This window comes from Ambystoma mexicanum, chromosome 2q (assembly GCF_040938575.1).
Source record: "Ambystoma mexicanum isolate Mex_15411 chromosome 2q, UKY_AmexF1_1, whole genome shotgun sequence".
NCBI lineage: Eukaryota > Metazoa > Chordata > Amphibia > Caudata > Ambystomatidae > Ambystoma > Ambystoma mexicanum.
The window spans coordinates 1434633525-1434651534 of NC_090924.1; the positions used below are offsets into that span (position 1 = coordinate 1434633525).

The 18010-nt window shown below is 44.6% G+C and overlaps 1 protein-coding gene across 5 annotated transcripts in view; it reads left to right on the forward strand.

Annotated features, from left to right (window-relative positions):
* LOC138570232 (trimethyllysine dioxygenase, mitochondrial-like) overlaps positions 1-18010 on the forward strand; it is a 280902-nt gene that overhangs the window by 98111 nt on the left and 164781 nt on the right. Inside the window, exon 1 of one of the 5 annotated variants that reach the window (XM_069648969.1) lies at positions 5703-5882. The exons of the other annotated variants lie outside the window; for them this stretch is intronic. The gene's annotated coding sequence lies outside the window, so the exon portion shown is untranslated. Of the gene's footprint in view, positions 1-5702; positions 5883-18010 lie in introns of those variants that run through there. 5 annotated transcript variants of the gene reach the window in all.

Genomic DNA, 18010 nt, shown 5'->3' on the forward strand with positions numbered 1-18010 from the left:
GATCAGCCATCACGATTACATATTTTGTTCTACCTTCTCTGGAGTGTAAGAGACCTAATAACGTCCAAAGCAATGTATTGCCAGGGAATATTTGGAAGCTCGGCTGGTTTCAAAGGCTGTTTATACATCTTAAGAGGCTTATCAGATGAGGAGCACGTAACACCATTTTTTATCATTGCTGCCACCTCATTATCTAAAGTTGACCACCAGTAGACTTAACAAATAAACCCTTTAGTTCTGGAAATTCCCATGTGACGGTCATGAGCTCCCTGCAAAAGTGTGCTCCTTATTCCCACTGGAGGAATGATTCGCCCTGATCTCAGCACGTGACCCTTCAATACTCAGTTAATCTCTTATCCTATGAAAGGCGCCTACACCCACATCAGGAGTCCATTCCGCTCAATCATGTAAGACAGTCGTTTACTATTTTAAGTTCCATATCACTTTCTGGAGCACTATCCCACTCTCCTTGTCAATGTCCTCATTTGATGAGTTGATCGAGAATCTGGATAGGTAATCAACTAAAATATTATCTTTACCTGAAACCTGTGTAATAGTAAAATCATGACCCTTTATGGACGTTACCCAGTTCATGATCCTCCTTGAAACACCATCTAGTCCTTTAGACATGAATACTGCCACTAACAGTTTGTGATCTGTGATAATTGAAAATGTTCTCCCCACAAGAACATTTAGAATTTTCATACTGCCCCTTTTACTAACGAAGCCTCCTTTTCATGAACTAATAAAGTTGCTCCACCTCTTTTAGTGACCTGGAAGCAAAAGCCAACACCCTGTCACCTTGTTTATCTTATTGTAAGAGTACCGCTCCCAACCCAACCCAGTACCATTAGCATCGATCATTATATTTTCTTTGCTTGTGTCGAAAGGAGAAGGAATGTGTTGGCCATGGCTTCCTTTATCTCCCCAAACCCAAAACTGTTTCATAGGCACTGCTCCATCAAATTCCTGGCCCTTCCTACACAGGTTTCTAATGTTTATACATCTATCTGAAAAGTCTGCTAGAAATCTTGAATAGTACTTCACTACGCCAAAAAAGGACATAACCTCTTGTCTATTCTTCGGAGGTGAAAATTACAATATGGCAGAAACCAATCCCTTCCTTGGTGACTTACCATTTTCTGACTACCGTTGCCCCAGATAATCAATGTGTGCAGCCCTAAAGCAACACTTAAACTTTTGTAGTGTGAGACCTGCAACACACCATTTATTGGCACATGGATGGCAACAAGCTGACTAGCTGAACCCTTGGAGGCCCGCCTACGATCTCATTCCTGCAAACTCATACCCGCCTATCCTCTGGATTTAGCCCGGGGACTCAGGGTTTTTAATCTCTTCTCCGGGGAAGAGAGTGGAGTCTCTGGGTTTTCCAGCCGAGGCCCAGAGTTGCTGCGACTCTGCCCATGCCTCCATCCATTGGCTACATAAGACTCCTGCTGGTAGCGAACAGGGTGGATGTATGGGCGGGACCCTTGGCGGCGCGAAGCTCTGCTCTTCGGCGGCAGTAGCAGAGCGGCCAGGTGGAAACAAGCTGCAGTGGCCGCATGACACCTGCAGGCTGATGAATGGTCTGGGCCCAGCGTGCCAAAGTTTACTGTTGTGAAGCGGGATCAGCGGGCCTCGTGCAACGTGAGGGCACACACAGTTAGTAGAGCTGAACAGTGTGTTTGTGGCAAAACGCAAGGAATGCGCAGTATTATGTCAAGCAGTTTCCATTGCATCATTTTATTTCCCTTTTTTGTGGCCTGCAAATCGACTCTTCTGTATGTAGGGTCACCCATGATATGTGCATATTGGGGAGCAGTGTTCGCAAGATTGTGGCCTCCTCTTCCCAATGAAAAACATGTTCCCATTTATGCTAATAAATAAACACAGCAAATGGCACATTTACATGTTATTTGAGAACAACCACGCACGTTTTGGAGCGATGGAGATGATATCATTGAATACTTAGTGTTTGCAATGCTGGAAATGGACTGCATTTATTTATAAGGTAAACTAAATAAATGTTGTCCATTGAATTACTATGGAAACCCACGCAACTTCCACTTTTGTGGGATGGTGGGGACAGGAACCTATACCCAGGTTAAATCAAAACCTTTTACATCACGTTTAGTAGCAGGAAATGTTTAAAAAAAAAATACTAGGATATCTCAGATGTCTTTGCAGCATTCTACTTTAGGATCCCCTACTTCTTCGAGGTTGCAAACAAACGTGGACTGCTTCCCTCCCTTTACCCCCTTGCCTCAAACATGCTACTTGGTGTTAATCAGCCCTGTTTCTTGGCCCAGGCTGAGCGGGCGACAGCCTGGGGCGCAGAGCTCAGAAGGGGGGCTCAGTAAGGGGCACAACCAGAGGGGTGTTTCCGACCTTGACGGACAATAGATGAAGCAGCCTGCTTTCCCAGTGTGTGCTCCTGTGTGATGTGCGGGTGGCTGCTCTCTGCTGACTGCGATGTGTTGGAATATGCAAACAAAGGAATGCATATTCCAAACGCAGTGTGTGAGATGCTCTGGAGTCACACACCCTGTGCCCCTCATTCTTTGTGCTGACAGTCTTTCAAGTAGGGCAATTAACAAGCCATTGTTTTTACACAGTATGTGCTTAACATTTCAGTGTTAAGAACTGAACATGGGGCATTTTTTTATTCGCCAGGCCTGCACAAGTATCAGTTAGCTAACCAAACCTACGCATTCTTCAAAGAGAACTTAAAATGCCTCAAAGTAACATTTTTAAACTATTTTCTTTATTTTCATGTCTCTTTATTTGACACCACAAAACGTTTTTTTTTATATTACTTTTTAGTTATATATGGTGCATCCCTGCAAACGTTAACTGTCATCTTCTTGCTTAAGTCTTCTGGTGGATGCTTTGGGACATGGACTAAATACATCCGCTCTACATCAAAGGTCTTTTAATTTTCTAAAGAAGCCACTGCCCATGCGCACACCAGATGGCACTGCAATGTCACTTGGCACCTTGATTAGGAAAGCAGGGTTTATTGTGTCACTGTGCAGACCATAGACCGTGGCAAATTAATGCTGTGATATGTTTGCAGCAATGATTTGTGCGCTACACAAGTCGCCACCCTGTTGGTTAATGGTGTCTATCTGGGGCTCCCTTATGTAACATAACATATACCTGTTGCTGTCTGATGTGCCCAATGTCCATACAAGAGCACACTGGGATGTTTTGTGTATGTGGCTCTGACGAGCATGTCATACTGTGCCCACACTTTAACACATAAAGCAATCAAAGAAGTTGCCTCAAATTACATACACAAGGCCAAACCCCTTTTCCACACTATGATTGTTCACTAACTGCAGGCCAGCACCAATGAGAAGTGCTAATGACAGCTCTGTTAGATAAAGCATGAGCCTGCTCTTTTTTTTTGCTGAAATAACCCGAGTCCTGCGTAATAGTGAGGAGGTAGTGGCTGAGGAACTGTGGACCCTTTACCATGCATTAGAAGACGGTTTTGTTTAAAACGCTACATCAGCTGATTACTGTTCAGAATAACGTTTGTAAGAGGTACAATCCTTTCTGTGTAGCCTTTCTGTGCATTGTTTATTGGGTCTCTCTTGTGCGGTATCCTGTCCTGTCTGTAGATATAATTCACTAAAGATGTTTCTGTATTGGGTTTGGGCATTCCCACAGTGAGACCCAGCCCTTCCTCAACTAAAATTCTTCAGAAACCAGAAGCAAAAGAGCCCTTGTACCCCGTTTGAGTGGCTGATGTTGCATTTAAAACTCGCATCCAAAAGTGTAAGCTGTCCAAATGAGCATGTATGGTTTATGATTATAACAATTTTAATGCTAGGGTGAGTATTGTGAACCGTGATGCGAGCACCAAGCCATGCATCAGTTATGCATTTAGAAGTTCACACATACAATCCTTTTATCACAGACTTGTTTATCAAATATAGAGTTCTCTGATACAGTCCTGAAATGCTCTGTCATTTAATGCAAAGCATACAGGAATCCTCATTGGTGCTATTTGTCCCTTTTCCCACTCTCAGAGAGGTATTTTGAAAGGGTACAAATGAGAGTGTACCAGGCTGTACATCTTGGAATGACAACCTTCTATCAGAAAATAATTCATATGGTTGGTCTAGTATTGCCCTTTGCGAAATACAAGTGAGGCCGTACGTACAGAACCCCTGCAACACAGGGCCAGTGAGCCCTCAGACCTTGGTAGGCTGATCATTAGGGTGGCCAACTGTCCCGGATTTTGCGGGATTGTTCTGTAATTAGTTAGTTTAGTTTGCAGAGTGGCTGTGCGGGACGCAGGTTGTTCCGACTTTTGTCAGGACAACCTGCCTCCAGCACAGCCACTCTGCAAACTGAAGTGGGCATGTACACAGCCAGGCGCTGCCGCCTGCTGCTTTCGTTTCGTGGGCGGCTCTACAGCCTGGCTCCTTTTGAGCCTGCAGGTCGAGCTGTAACGCTCTGACACCTGGATTAATTGAAATGCTAATGCTTTGTTCCTGGGGTAGTGATGGTCATGTTTGCAGTTAAAAAACGTGACCATCAACTCCCAAGGAAAAACCATTTGCATTTCGTCCCGGGAGGATAGCTTAACGGCAACGTGCGTGCCTTGGAAGCAAGACGACATGAAGCAACACAGGTTCGATCCCCGGGTCCGCGCTTAGAAACCGCTGGGTGGTTAGGCGCGTTATAAATACAACTAAGACAAAAAAAAAATTAAGCAACTAAAAAAGCCCAACAATTTCTGTAACAAACAGCGCCTCGATGCCTGCGGGCTGTGTCAGCGCTTTAAAAATGCAAAATAAAATAAACAAAATAAATGAAGCCAGGAATTAAGAGCCATTAAAAAAATGTACATTAAAAAAGGGGCAGGCCAAATGTGAATGACGTGACATCACCGCCTTGTGGGCAAGTGTCCTGCGAAAGACTATCAAGAGTTGGCCACTCTACTGATCAATTAACTGATTGTTAATTGTATCCTGTTGTTGTTATATGTGCAGCGCTTTGTTCTAAAGCGCTATATAAGCCTAATAAATACAAATACAATACAAATTCTGATCATACCGCAGTGTGGTAGTACGGACAGTTTGAAACTGCCTTCAGAATTCTTCTGTGAAGTACTTGCATTACAATGTAATGAGACTATCTTCATCTATATAGCAATTATTTATTCATATTGAGGAGGGGTTTTGTCGCATGACAAGAGGTGTAGTTTGGGGGTGACGTGTGCCTCGCCCTGGGCACCACGTTGGCTAGAAACTGTCCTGGTGTTAATGCTGCATTTCTTTGCTGCACTTCCCTTGACAGCATTCCCAATGGAGTTGACCTTTTTGACATATGGGGGGAGCATATGTGATTATGGGCGGGGAATACATCGATTGTTTTGGATTTTGAAACGTGTGCCGCGCTGTGGGACCCGCCTAAGGAAAGGGCCCAGCTTTATGAAGGGTCACCTGATCCGCGTGCGCGACGTCTCCTCCGCGCGCTGCGCCGCCAACCGTGGCGTTCCTGCCAACCAGGCAGTGCACTCAACGGCGTGCGTGACGTCTCCTCCGCACGCTGCGCCGCCAACCAGGCAGTGTACTCCACGGCGTGCGTGACGTCTCCTCCGCACGCTGCGCCGCCAACCACTGCGTTCCTGCCAACCAGGCAGTGCACTCAACGGCGTGCGTGACGTCTCCTCCGCACGCTGCGTCGCCAACCACTGCGTTCCTGCCAACCAGGAGGTCCTCTCTGCCTTTCAATCCAGTGAGCGGCATTGGACATTCCTCACTTACCCAAAGGCTGCCCACTGTTTGCCTTCCCCAACTTGCTGCAACTACACCCGCTTGCGGAGACCTCACGGCCCTGCTCCCTTCGCCTGTGCTGATCTGGTAAGAAAAGCGGGTCCAGTTGTCGCCGCCCCCCCGTGTGCCCCAAATAACCTAACAACGTTCCTATAACATAGATACCCTATGAATGGAGTCTATTTAACCTCTTGCAAAAGTGGCAATGACTTATAATTGCAAAAATAAGTTCTTGGGTTGCAGTTATTGGTGGTAGTCCAACTTCTAAGCAGGGTCTTTGTCATTGTGCTTTACCCAACTTTTGTCCTAGGTTGCAGCTGCATTCTGTCTCCACCACGCCTAAAAAAGAAATAACCTCTTGTCTATTCTTAGGAGGTGAAGATTGCAATATGGCAGAAACCATGTATGTATATCTAGACATGGTTTTAACTGTTGTGCACACAAACTCGCGCACCCACATCTCTGCACAGCAATCCGCAGGTACTTCACCACACTGCAACAACTGACCAACAAGCTCACGCCCGACACAACAGCACATGGGAAGCCGCAATGACCCAAAAACTGCACTCGAGCTCAGTGAAGGGTGCCAACTGAACTGAAGCTGCCAAAAAGGACATCACAACTCACTTTCCTATTCCCACTACACCGTACCAACCACCCCACTCTCTCCTTTTTCAGATCCGCCAGAATAACTGGGGACCACTCTGCTGGTCATGGTGCATGGTACAAATACGTTTAACATTATACTTTCAAAATTTTGTTTGGGAGATATCCATACTACATATATCGTTGCACAGGTATACTTTAAAACGCTCATTGCAGCACATGGTGTTCATTGCTGTTGTTTATGCACCATATGCTTAGTCTTAGCTCTGTACTAACCCTCCAGGAGCCTCTATGTTTGGTGGTTACTTATTGTGATCATTATCCATTCTGAACTCCGTGCCCCCATCCCTCCTCTGCATGCTATACTACTACTTCTGTGCAAATTTACCTCCCCATTTCCTCCAAAACACCGGGTGAACCAGCAATACCTTGGGACACCTGGAGAGAAAAATGTATTGATTATGTAACAGCCATACATGGCTTTCAGTATGGAGAGGGGCAGAACACTCTTCATGCAATGCTAAATTTATTAGGGTAGGAGAATATTCAAAAGTCTCCCTGAATTAATTCAAAACACCCGGGCAGCTGGTGAACAAACAGATTTACCCTCTGCATATGATTTTGATCATTAAGAAACTTGATAAACATTATGAGAAAACGGTAAGCATCAGATTATGACGGTATCACTTCAGCCCTAAAGGAACATTCAAAAGAGGAATCCATTGAGACATTCATTATAGCTCTTAGGGAGATGGCCAACACCTGTAACTTTGGCTTTCGCAATGAATTCCTGTTAAATGTTAGAAATTTGGACAAAGGACGACCCCTCTTCAGAGGAGGTCTTGGACATTGCAAAAAGTGTGGAATACATGTCAGCATGTGTTAAGCAATTGGATACTAAATAATCCAGGAAAATACTGGTTGGTTCAGAAGATCCAGCTTCCGAAGAGGCAGTGTCTGGTGTCAGCTGGTACATATGCAATGTGGGTGTAACTAAGAGAACTGATGAACAGCCCTATACTTCGGAACTAAATGCTACTCCTATCAAAGTGCTTATTGACAAAGGGTCAGACTACACCATCGTTCACAGGGAGACCTGGCAATCAACATTTTTAAGGTTAACTCTGAAGACATCATTCACAAAAATAGTGCATTTGTTGGCTCCAGAATAACAATGCTAGGGTGATTTCAGGCAACATTAACTTGCAAAGGTAAAATGATTAAAGATAAAGTTTGTCTCTGAGAAAGGTGGGTGTCTGCTGGCATGATACCGGCAACGTGACGTGGATTTCACACACGGATGTGTCTCTGCCAGTACGTCTTCTCCAGAAACGGATTCCACTGTTGTACGTAGAGAAAAATGGTGTTCCCTTAAGGGCACATATAAAATTAGACTAAAGAAAGGAGCCAGCCCATTAGTTGCAAAACTGAGATGTTCCACTGGCTCTCAGGGAAGAAATTATGGAAGAAATTGGCAGATTAATTAAGGAAGACCTTATCGAACCAGTAGAAGCTCTGAATGGTGTTCCCCAGTGGTAGTGGTTAGGAAGCGAAACGGGAGTACCCATCTATGTGTAGATCTTAGATCTTTGAGCAAACGTGTGGTGGTAGATCGCTTTCCACTCCCAAACATTGGAGAGCTGGTCAGCCTCACTGTTGGGGCCAAAGTATTTTCTACACTTCATATAGCGTCGGCATACCACCAGATCAAGCTGCACCCTAAGTCCAGAAGTCTCACCACTATCATCACACAAGATGGAACATTTAGGTTTTTAAAAGAATGTCGTTTGGACTAGTGTGGGCAGATGCTTTCTTCCAGAGGATGAAGAAAGAGGTTGTGGGTGGCATACCGGGAGTATTCTTCTACCAGGATGACATTTTGGTAATGGGCATATCGGTCAAAGATCATGATACAAATTAAAAACGGTGTTAAATAAATCGTGTGTTGCAAGATTTACACTACAAAAAGTCCAATTGTTGCTTTAGTGCCACACATGATTATCTGGGGCATCAGTTGTCAGAAAATGGTGTATCACCCCGGGAGGGATTGGTTTCTTCCATACTGCAATCTTCACCTCCCAAGAAATAGACCAGAGGTTATTTCATCCTTGGCCATAGCGGAGTACTATTCAAGATTTGCAGCACACTTTTCAGATAGATGTATAATTGCTTGCCTGATCTGTCTCCTCGCTTAAAAATTGGGACCACATAGGCGGTTTGCCAGGTACACGGGATAGCAAGGTAAGAATCTGGGCCCAATCAGCAGGGTTCTCCTTTAAAGTGTTTGTCAGCCCATTTGGGCAAGCCGCTCGATGCTTTAGCTTTCATTATATGTTTCAAAACATGTTCATATTCAATTATAGGCTGCCAAACATTACACCCTCAGGAAACAAATCGATAGGATACTCAAATGCATCCCCAGGAGGACCCCATAAAGATCAGAGAAGAAACTGACCCATTGGGCTTCAGAAACCGCATTCATTTGCCTAACTATTACAGTGATGTAATGTTCGTTAATCAGCCCCCAAAATGCCCTAAGATCTCTTTTCACCAATGTACACATCGTTTCCGCATCTTTTTGTATCCTTATTGCCTTTCTAGATCTACAGAAGTTTTTATACTTTTGTTTTACTGATTATTGATTACGGGGAAAAAACGTGAATTTTCCACTCCCAAGGAGCTGGTCTCGTAACATTAGTCAATGCTCTGTTCCTCCGTGTCCATCTAAGGCCTTTACCCTGTCCCACAGTTCTCAAATTAACCCAATCCCCTTTGCGTGTCTTACTAATAAATATATCTAATTTCAAGGCACTATGGTCTCTCCACAGGTTTGGATTGATCTTTACCCCTGTATTCAAGTTAGAAGAACGAACGTCCACAAATATATAATCTATGGTCGAGGCACTTTCTCATCTGTGCCATGTTGGATTTGTCAGATTTACAGCGTCCAATACTCCATTCAAGCAAATCAAGCCTAATGAATCAAGCCAATGGTTCCACATTTTGCTGCAATATAACTTAAGACCTCCATTCATCCCACAAATCGGTTCCTCACCCAAACACAAGATTTATCGTATGGTATGCGGCAGTCCGAATTATTCACCTGCTAGTATAACTCTACCACTGGGGATGGCACATTGCTAATTCTGGATTAGAGTTGTTATTATCTATGAAATCACCCAGGTCGGCAATTCCTTTATGCCAATAGACCTGAATCGGGAGTTTTTCTACCGATCCCACAGAGGACACTTTTGAAAGGTCGGGGACTATACTAGCTGTAAAGCCTAAAGTACCCTTGATCCATATCATGAGGCCTGCTGATGGTCTCCCTCCATTATTATATTTAGCAAATTGGGAATAGATCGCATAGCCATCCATAGATGAGGTCACTAAATGGCACGTTACTTGTAGGAAGATAGAATTACTTTCTTTCAGCATGGCAACTGTTTCAGGATTTGATAGTAGGGTAGTGCTCCCCCGTGTATCCTCCTCTGTAAACCCCTTGAGTTCAGGATTTATCATTGGGCGATCATTTCCACAAAGCGGCTTTGATTTGTGTCCAGTCTTGATTCTGTCTATTGTAGCCTCTGGACTGTTGCCTCTCGTGCCACACACTATATCAGGGTGTAAGACAAACTTCAGGTTCCCATCATAATTAGAATCTCTATACCCCTAACACAGCATTTGTTGAACATCCACAATTTTAACCTCAAAAACCAGCTCTTGTAAGGCCATAGATTCGCCCATGATTAGGTTCATTACCAATTGGGAGCTAAAATAGATGTTACAAATCTCCCATCTATCTCTCTTTCAGGGAATTGTATCCTCTCTAGGTTACACGAGGATAGTAGACCCAAGTACCCTCTCTAGGTCACACGAGGATGGGAGACCCAAGTACCCTCTCTAGGTCACACGAGGATGGGAGACCCAAGTACCCTCTCTAGGTCACACGAGGAGGAGACCCAAGTACCCTCTGCAGGTCACACGAGGATAGGAGATCCAAATACCCTCTGCAGGTCACACGAGGATAGGAGATCCAAATACCCTCTGCAGGCCACACGAGGATAGGAGGCCCAAGATCGGGATTTCTAAGATTTTGAAGACATTACCCGATTCAAGCAAACTGGCATTCTTGGGCCTGTTCTAGGAATGGTACAGAGGCCTTAGCCTCCTCATTGGGTCCAAGTGGAGCATTCTGGGGAGTAGAACGGTCGCTTATCTGTTTCACTATGAATCACTGTAGAATCCTTTTACCCCAAAATAGCAGCGTTCTCTGTCTCAGCCATGGCATGCTTCAATGGATCAGATCTAATTGTAGGAGTATTAATAATTATTTTTGACTCCCCACTCAGGGTAGTTCCACGAACAAGTGAATTAGTATTCACCTCCACTAGCCAATCCTCAGTTGGTTTGGTTTATTATTTGTGTAGCGCACACCGCCCTCAGGCATCTTGGCGCTTCACTTAACAACATGTTGGTTAGTATAAGTGCCATGAAGTGGATACATACAATACATACATAGGCATACAGAATGGGGGAGAAAAATGCATAGCAAAAAAAGTGCAAGATAATAATATCAAGAGATGAGTTACTGAGCCATTCCTTTTGGCATCAATTGGAATCCTCGGTGAGTTCACCCAAGGATCAGTCTGTCTGCCCATTTCCGCCCTTAACAGGTGTATCTCCCCGTCTAAATTCATTTTATAAAATTTGCTGGAGCCTCCCCCATTGAATGATAACCTGTCACCCATCTCGGGGATACTATCCTCAGAGAGTACCACTGGGGCCGGTGTTCTAACGTCCACACTTACCTCTGGGAGTGGTGTTATTACTTCTGGACAACCTTTACCCACGTTTCCTTTTTTGAAGCATAGTCTCTGGATTAGTACGTTTCCAAATGTCTTTTCTTGAGCTCATAAGGGCTGAGGTCCCTTTCTGAAAGTACAGGGCAGCTTGCCTTTCTGGGAGTTCTCATTGTTGGTTAAGTCTATACTATTGGGTTCAGCATTGTCAGCCCCCAAATCCATCAAATGGCTGCTAACCAAAGGGCTCAGCTCACCCTAATTTCTAACTATCTGGTCCCATTCCTCAACAGGTGAGGCCACCAGACCGGTCACGTTCGGTAGTTCCAGAGCTTCGGCCTGATTATATGCCTCTGGATCTTTACGTCTTTTATCAAATTTGCTTTGGGGAGTCACTGAGAAGGACCACAGTCCCTTGCACAGTAATGCATTGGCCATGCACAGTAATGCATGGCCAATGCACAGCTTTTTTCAATTCCTTCCATTCTGTTAAATATTTCAGCCAAGCGGTCAGAGTTGGATCTTGCGTCCACCCATATATTGTCATACAGGTTCACAAAGGAACTGAGAACCATATTTAGTGCTGAAACGGTGGGATGTGTGAGACGGATTCTATCATCCACTTCCCTTAAAGTATGTTGACTAGGGCCATCTTCTAAAAGTTCATTTGCTTCAGGAAGCAAACCCTTTTCTCTAAGCCAATTCTGTTTCTTAGTGTATTCATATATAAAGTTTGTCAACTCTATAGGGGACCCTACATGGGAAGCATCACATGTCTGCTGTACCACACTTTTGGAAAGACTGTCAAAGTCATCATTTACATTTTTTCCCAAAGCCAGATCGGCAAACTCTATGATACTAAGATCATGCAGTTCATTATTACCTGCTTTATCTCCCAGCTTCCTAGCTGTCTCAACCATTCAAGAATGGTCAAGTCTCACAGTCCCTCTAACGGGGATAGCGATTTGATTTTGGTGATAGTAGAAAATATTTCTCCAAAATAGTTCAACATTTTCTGACCTGCAATGGATGAAAAGAGGGGGAACTTTGTTCATATTTTGTTTTTTCTCCACAACGCTTAAATTCTCTGTTATACGATTTCCCCTTCCGGATCGGAGTACAGGCCCAGCCAATCCCAAAGAAGAGCAGTTAAGAAGAGTAAGCTGTTTCAGGTTTTTGTTGAGTCTTACCCTGTTGGGTAAAATGGCCCTCCTAACAGGATGACAAAGGGCCGTATCACCATCCTCATATGGAGACAACCCCAACCGATTAGCAGCCTCCTCTCAAGTTATGGGCCAGTACTGCCATCAGCCGATCTTCCTGAAGAGGAATGTGGTTTTCTACCTCAATCCTAGCAACGTCCCCATTGTCAACAGGCACATTAACCAGCGTGCATGTCGCCGATAGCAACTCAACAACAACAACCCCACCCGGATGAGGGGATGAGATTTCCTCCGCACCATCCCGTGTCTCAATATTGTGAATTGGGGCTGTGACCAGCAAATCCTCTTGCCAGGGGGGGGAGGGTGGGAGTTAAACAGGTTCTGATGGACGAGTTGCCGTTTCTCAACTACCTTATGAACATCTGATGGAATAGAAGCTGGGAGCAGAACAGTAATGGATGTGTCTTTTCCCCCAACGATTACATCAGCTACAACTGCAGTATCTATTATAAGGTCAGTTGTATGTTCAGTATTCGACTTCTATGGCCCTTACGCGGTATACTGATTGTATGTAACACAGGAGGCTTGAAATTACAATACACCTAGTGGGCCACTAATGAGGGCAAAGGGAATCCTCCAACATTAATTCAAAATCATCAAATATAAAAGGAAGTACAAGGTCATAAAATTAGCTACAACCGTGAATTTCTAAAATACAGATTAGTTTCTGAGTATCAATTGAACAAATCTAAAAGACAGTCAAGTCGGTTAATAAAGGAATTAATCAAGAAATTTAAAAATTACAAAATTGCTGTAGCACATTCCTATTCCTTATCTTGAGAAGGAATCAGACACCCAATATTAACATAGGTTTCCCAATGTTTCCCAGTGTAAACGCGAAAGATGGAATCAGAATCAGTTAGGAAAAAAAACATTCCTTACACAGCAGCTCAGTGATTAGTCTCAATACGAGGGGGCTGAATTGCACGTCCTACAATCGTTGCCCACTGTTGGATAGTGCTTTCTGTAATTTGGACTGTTTCCTTAAAAGGTGTTTCTACAGGGTCAAACAGTGGTTCTACGGGGCCAAACTAGCAAAGTACACAGAGGGGTGGCAGCCACAGAGGAGCTCAAAGGCCTGAGGCCTGAAGTCACTCTCCCGACAAGTTCCTCTGTGTGATGTTAATGGTTTACTGGATACCAAAGTAATGGCCTAACAGTTGATCAAAAGGGCGAAGTGAAAGGAGGTCAAAGGCAGAGGCCGTAATTACTCACCCGTCGGATCCCTCCTCATGTTGCTAATATTTGCTAGAAGCCAAGGTAGAAGACCAAACCAATAATCGAAGGAGAGCCGTGGCAATAGGCACAGTTTAACTAGCAGCTCCAGGGAGCTCAAAGGCAGAGGCCCGCAGTCACTCTCCAGACGAGTTGCTAATAGTCGTTACCAGAACAGCACAGTCAAGGTGTTGACGTTGAAACGCCAGTATATCCTGGCGCCAGTACAGAGCGGAGAACATTAACCAAACGCACACTGCTTCCCATTCTGCGCCGGTGTGGTATATTTACAAGGCCTGTCTGCGGGTAACAGAAAAAAACTCTGTAAGCTGTAAATCGAGAGCAAGCCTGTAGAAGTAGGTAGTGAGACGCCAATAGCCGAACACACACTGCTTCACACACCATTTAAAAAATTTACAAAAAAATGAGATCCGCCTCCAGCTCAAAGGGTTTTCTGCCCCGCAGTCACTGGAGGCATTGTTACTTAATGGCAGATCTTTCAAAGGTGGGAGGCACTGGATACAATCAACATTTTGAAACTCTTAATGTTCGTTGGTGCTTATTGCCAGTTTCTTTGAGCACCAGGCAGTCCAAGCACACACCAGTAGCACTCGGTTTAAGATGGCACTCAGAGATCGATACTCGCAATGCTTCAAAGGCAGATAGGATATCGCCCAATTGGGCTAACGGTACTCCTGCGGTAAAGTGGTTCTACACACACACACGACTGCCACACTTTTCTGGCTTGGTGCCTTCAGGCAGTCTAGTTTAGTTTAGTTTATTATTTGTATAGCGCCGCCTGGCCCTAGGGCATCCTTGAAGTCTCCTTGAATTTCATTGTGCGTCCCCTTATGAATCTTAAACCACCCCCTCTAAAATGTCTAAAGAATGACGTGCCAGCTCATTGGTCATAAGGTTTGATTAGACAACTATTTCCATCCCCTTAATCAAGGTTGACTGTCTCTTCTTTGATTGGCCCTTTCAGTTGCCAAGCCCACATTCTGGGGGGGGGGTGAGGCTACCCACTGGATTTTGCCTTTTTACACATCAATTTTGCATTTAAAAACTCTTAACATGGCAAAACAATGATTTTACAAATAAGCACTAAATGATATACACTAACATAAAACGTTGTTCTAGGGACGTTATGGATAAATTGCATTAGCAAAAACCTATCAAATTCAATGGAAAAACGTTCCTACAGGGACGTTATGGTTACAGGTAAAACCGCAAACCCCCAGAATTTCGCCCGTTATGGTTAGGTACGCCACCATAACTCATGTTACCACTCCCCATTGCAAGGATTAACACCCATGACCTCAAAGATGATATCACAAATGTAGGCCTTCGGCCATGCAACCAACAGTCTAGGCCTTCAACACTCACTGCTACATAATGGCACCATTAATTTCACCATGTCACCAACTTCGACTATCCACATACACATCACTACCACCAGCACTACTACCCACTACTACCCAGCCTGTGCACCGCCAGTTAACTATGCATCAACAAATTACACACGTTACTATAATGTACAAAGAAGACACTGTCTCCTGCATCCCTCTGCACTTTCGTTCACATACTATGGCCGTCCCCACTTCCAATCCCTAACTATTGTGTCACCTAACAGGTCACAATCAGCAGCATCCACAAACATACCACAGCCTCCATCACCCCTACCCACTACCATTCACAAAGTATTGTCACTACCAACCTAACCACACCATTTTCACAACATTGGTCCGACTTCAACAAATCTGCACACAACACAGTAAAGCACCCATACCAACTACACTTCAACCATACCCTCTGCCGTACTGCCAGTATGCACACACTGCACCGAGTTGCCACACTGAGTGACTTTTCAATGCACGATCTGCAATCGCACTTCCAAAACCTGAGCATTTTCTACCAGCGGCCTCACCTGCGGAACCAAACATGCACACCTGCCAGCTCCCTTCTGCTGCTATATGTATATTCTATGCATATTCGTCTGAAATGTACTCCACAACCATTCTTTACAGGTCACCACCCTCTACCAGATACACAGTCAAAATTGCATTAGTGGCGTGGCTTTCCTAAAGTCCTAGGCCCTTCAATGCATGGCCTACAGCCTACGCCCTTCGGCCATGCACCCAATAGGCTAGACCTTGAACACTCTGACTGCTACATAATGGCACCATCCATTTCACCAACTTCGACTATCCACATACACAGCACTACAACCAGCACGCCTACCCAACCTGTGCACCACCATTTAACTATGCATCAACAAATTACACCAGTTACCGTAATGTACAAAGAAAACACTCTCCTGCACCCCTCTGCACTTTCATGCTTATACTATGGCCGTCCCCACATCTATTAACTATTGTGTCACTGCTAAACTACCCACAATCTGTTGGCAAAGCTACCCTAGTGCAACCAATGTGCACACACTGCAATATGCAAACACCACCCTGTACCGGATGCACACCCACACGTGCGTTACTGCGGTGGGTATGCTAAAGTCCTACACTCTTCAGTGCATGCCCTACAGCTTACGGCCTTCTCCCATGCACCCAATAGTCTAATCCTTCCACAGACCCAACGCAACTTCCTACACCCATGCATAACACCATGTGCTCAAATACTGCATTTCATCCGCATAGCACAGCCACCCGCTCCCCCATCCAACCTATGTCATATGCACTTAATTTCCCTTCTAAAATTCCTCTACCACCACTCGCCACAGGAAGAGGTTGCTGCAAACCGGTCATGGCAGAACCTATCGCACCGTTACGACACCTGCCTCCAATCACCAAAGTACTTGCTTGTGTAGCTACCCGTGACTTGATGCAGTATGCTCAAACTGCAGGCACTCCTCCGTCTTCTTCTACCTACATATGTCACATGCACCACTTCTCACTCCCCCACCCGTTCCCTCAGTTTTTGCCACCAACACATTCCTACAGTACATTTTCCAAACCCTTCCGCCACGCACTGTCCTCCGATACACCATGGCAGCGTTTCCCAAAAACGATGATGCACAGCACGCTTCCCTCCAGCCAACCACCGGCCGCGTCCAACGTTCGGTGACATCACGGCGTACCGCAGGCCATTGATACTTCGGTCAGCGGAGCGAACAGGGAAATGGGTCCGACCAGATATCAGTAATTTGCAACAAACGTACTGGTCTGATTTCCACTCAAAGCAATCTTTCTGACGCAAGCCACCACTCGTACCACAGTTGGTGAAAATCCGTCCAGCCATTCGCCCTGTAGCCATGCGGAAAGTTTTTCCCCATTCAGTCTATGGGGAAAAAAAAATGCTTAGGAGCCCCCCTATAACTTTGCCCCTCCCCCAGCCCCCCACACGAAACCTCGTCCAAATTCTCGAAAAAAATAAAAGCCGCCCATGTACTTCTTTTTCAAAGTTTGGTGAAGATTCCTGCAGGGGGAGCGAAGTTAAGCCGCCGAAAAAGTGCTCTCCCTATGAGTTTAGCAACTTAACCATAACTACACGCCCGCTACCGCAGACTGTGTAATATATAGATTAATCTAATCTTGCTGGACAATTTTGGGCACAATGTTGCACATTTTAGGTTGTTACTTGGCTTCCCAAGGTCGACTCTTGAAGGGAGTTGAATCTTCAGATAGGCCTTGTCCTAAGCTTTCAAAAGCCATTCGTCTCATTATTGTGCGATGTATCGTTTCCATGAAAACCCACAAAATCTGATTCTACATACACTGTTATATATGGAAATACATAATGACAGGCACATATGCATATTTTGACTTCAATTGCACATTAGGTTTTGTTTCTCTGAACGCGAGATCTAAGCCATCTGCTTCTGTTGACTCTGCCTCCAATTAGTCCATTAACATTCTTTGTCCCAGGGCAAAGGGCCATCTGTAATCCTCTTTCAGCAGAGGGCCTGACCCTGACCCCTCCCTCAGATAACCCCTTCTAGTCTATGTCAAATGCCATTAGTTTGGAGGGACCACAGATTTGAGTTTTTTTTTTTAATTCCAAATATTTTAGAACATTCATACCCATTAAATGAATCATCTGTTTTTCACAGGGGTCATCTGTTGACCTCATAAAACCCCTTAGTCAAGCACAATCCCCATCCATTTTCTTGTATCTGTGAGATGAAGGCTATCTTCTTTCAGATAGACAAGGGGAAGGTATGCAATGCGAAATGAGAAATGTAATTTTGGGAAAAAACGCTTTTCCTCTTTCACAAAACTCACACTTTGAATGTTACAATTACACCACACATGAGGCCTTCTTTTTATCTTTGATATAATTGCTTCTTGCCATCAATGCATATTTTGAGGGGATTGGGTCCTCCGACGTATTCCATATCTATGACGGGTAATGT